The sequence below is a fragment of the Schistocerca gregaria genome, unplaced genomic scaffold, assembly GCF_023897955.1.
Source record: "Schistocerca gregaria isolate iqSchGreg1 unplaced genomic scaffold, iqSchGreg1.2 ptg000292l, whole genome shotgun sequence".
NCBI classification, from domain to species: Eukaryota; Metazoa; Arthropoda; class Insecta; order Orthoptera; family Acrididae; genus Schistocerca; species Schistocerca gregaria.
In genome coordinates this window covers 33,625-37,360 of record NW_026061780.1, presented here as the reverse complement: position 1 = coordinate 37,360, position 3,736 = coordinate 33,625, and positions in this window count along the sequence as shown.

The window sequence follows — 3,736 nt, the reverse complement described above, 5'->3', positions numbered from 1 at the left end:
GGCCAATGTGACGATCGGGCTTTAAGTAGATTCGATAACAAATGAAAAAAAGTTACAGATTTCACAGGTTTTTACTACATATGAACACTTTTCAAATTCTCACGTGCAACAGGGCTACTAGTCCTCATTTCATGCAAAATCTTAAGTTCCTAGGTCATGTCCAAGGCACCAAAGAAGAGTAAAAAAACTCAATTATCGATACCTAAAACTTGAACTGTACTACTTCTACTGTCTATTACATCAACTCAGAAGCTTCAACTGTGTTCTACTATGGTGCTTTTAGAGTCTCCGCATATCGCAGCACGCGACATAGGTTGGCACACGATAAATGTAACCGTTTCAGAGAGAAGAGCGGCCATTGTGACGTTCTGGCTTTTAGTCGATTTGATAACAAATGACGAAAATGGACGGATTTCTCAGGTTTTTACCACATATGAACACTTTTCAGGATCTCCCGTGCAACTCGGCTGCTAGTCATCCTCTCATGTCGAATCTTAAGGTCCTAGCTCACGTCCAAGCCACCAAAGAAGGGTAATAAGTCAATAATCGATAACTAAAACTTGAATTTTACTACTTCTTACTGGCTATTACATCAACTTAGAAGTTTCTACTGTGTTCTACTATGGTGCTTTTAGTGTCTCCGCATACCGCAGCACGCGACATAGCTTTGCAGACGATAAGTACACCCGTTTCAGAGTGAAGAGCGGCCAATGTGACGATCTGTCTTTAAGACGATTCGATAACAAATGTCGAAAACGGACGGATTTCTCAGGGTTTTACTACATATGAACACTTTCCACATTCTCCCATGCAACGCGGCTGCTAGTCCTCCTTTGATGCAGAATCTCAAGGTCCTAGCTCATGTCCAAGGCACCAAAGCCAGCTTAAAAGTCAATAATCCATGTCTAAAACTTGAATTGTACTACTTCTTTCTGGCTATTACATCAACTTAGAAGCTTCATCTGTGTTCTACTATGGTGCTTTCATTGTCTCCGCATACCGCAGCACGCGACATAGCTTTGCAGTCGATAATTACAACCGTTTCAGAGAGAAGAGCGGCCAATGTGACGATCTGGCTTTAAGTCGATTCGATAACAATTGACGAAAACGGACGGATTTCTCAGGTTTTTACTACATACGAACACTTTCCAAATTGACCCGAGCGACGCGGTTGCTAGTCCTCCTTTCATGCAAAATCTTAAGTTCCTAGCTCATGTCCAAGGCACCAAAGAAGGGTAAAAAGTCAATAATCGATACCTAAAACTTGAATTGTACTACTTCTTACTGGCTATTACATCTACTTAGAAGCTTCAACTGTGGTCTACTATGGTGCTTTCATTGTCTCCGCATACCGCAGCACGCGACATAGCTTTGCAGTCGATAATTACAACCGTTTCAGAGAGAAGAGCGGCCAATGTGACGATCTGGCTTTAAGTCGATTCGTTAACAATTGACGAAAACGGACGGATTTCTCAGGTTTTTACTACATATGGACACTTTTCTCATTCTCCCGTGCAACAGGGCTACTAGTCCTCATATCATGCAAAATCTTAAGTTCCTAGCTCATGTCCAAGGCACCAAAGAAGGGTAAACAGTCAATTATCGATAAATAAAACTTGAATTGTACTACTTCTTACTGGCTATTACATCTACTTAGAAACTTCAACTGTGTTCTACCTTGGTGCTTTCATTGTCTCCGCATACCGCAGCACGCGACATAGCTTTGCAGACGATAAGTACAACCGTTTCAGAGAGAAGAGCGGCCAATGAGACGATCTGGCTTTAAGTCGATTCGATAACAATTGACGAAAACGGACGAATTTCTCAGGGTTTTCTACATATGAACATTTTTCACATTCTCCCGCGCAACGCGGCTGCTAGTCCTCCTTTGATGCAGAATCTCAAGGTCCTAGCACATGTCCAAGGCACCAAAGCCAGCTTAAAAGTCAATAATCCATGCCTAAAACTTGAATTGTACTACTTCTTACTGGCTATTACATCAACTTAGAAGCTTCATCTATGTTCTACTATGGTGCTTTTAGTGTGTCCGCATACCGCAGCACGCGACATAGCTTTGCAGACGGTAAGTACACCCGTTTCAGAGTGAAGAGCGGCCAATGTGACGATCTGTCTTTAAGTCGATTCGATAAGAAATGTCGAAAACGGACGGATTTCTCAGGGTTTTACTACATATGAACACTTTCCACATTCTCCCGTGCAACGCGGTTGCTAGTCCTCCTTTCATGCAAAATCTTAAGTTCCTAGCTCATGTCCAAGGCACCAAAGAAGGATAAAAAGTCAATAATCGATTCCTAAAACCTGAATTGTACTACTTCTTACTGGCTATTACATCTACTTAGAAGCTTCAACTGTGTTCTACTATGGTGCTTTCATTGTCTCCGCATACCGCAGCACGCGACATAGCTTTGCAGTCGATAATTACAACCGTTTCAGAGGGAAGAGCGGCCAATGTGACGATCTGGCTTTAAGTCGATTCGTTAACAATTGACGAAAACGGACGGATTTCTCAGGTTTTTACTACATATGGACACTTTTCTCATTCTCCCGTGCAACAGGGCTACTAGTCCTCATTTCAGGCAAAGTCCTAAGTTCCTAACTCATGTCCAAGTCACCAAAGAAGGGTAAACAGTCAATAATCGATAAATAAAACTTGAATTGTACTACTTCTTACTGGCTATTACATCTGCTTAGAAGCTTCATCTGTGTTCTACTATGGTGCTTTTAGTGTCTCCACATATCACAGCACGCGACATAGCTTTGCACACGATAAATGAAACCGTTTCTCGAAGGAAGAGCGACCAATGTGACGATCTGGCTTTAAGTCGATTTGATAACAGATGACGAAAACGGACGGACTTCTAAGGTTCTTACTACATATGAACTCTTTTCACATTCTCCCGTGCAACAGGGCTACTAGTCCTCATTTCATGCAAAATCTTAAGTTCGTAGCTCATGTCCAAGGCACCAAAGAAGGTTAACAGTCAATAATCGATAAATAAAACTTGAAGTTTACTACTTCTTACTGGCTATTACATCAACTTAGAAGCTTCATTTGTGTTCTACTATGGTGCCTTTAGTGTCTCCGCATACCGCAGCACGCTTCATAGCTTTGCAGACGATAAATATAACCGTTTCAGACAGAAGTGTGCCCAATGTGATGATCTGGGTTTAAGTCGATTCCATAACAAATGACGAAAACGGACGGATTTCTCAAGTTTTTACCACATATGAACACTTTTCACATTCTCCCGTGCAACGCGGCTGCTAGTCCACCTTTCATGCAAAATCTTAAGTTCCTAGCTCAAGTCCAAGGCACCATAGAAGGGTAAAAAGTCAATAATCGATACCTAAAACTTAAATTGTACTACATCTTACTGCCTGTTACTACAACTTAGAAGCTTCATCTGTGTTCTACTATGGTGCTTTTAGTGTCTCCGCATACCGCAGCACGCGACATAGCTTTGCAGACGATAAATGTACCCGTTTCAGACATAGGTGTGGCCGATGTGACGATCTGGCTTTAAGTCGATTCGATAAGAAATGACGAAAACGGACGGATTTGTCAATTTTTTAAAACATATGAACACTTTTCACATTCTCCCGTGCAACGCGGCTGCTAGTCCTCCTTTAACGCAAAATCTTAAGTTCCTAGCTCATGTCCAAGGCACCAAAGAAGAGTAAAAAGTCAATAATCGATACCTAAAACTTGAATTGT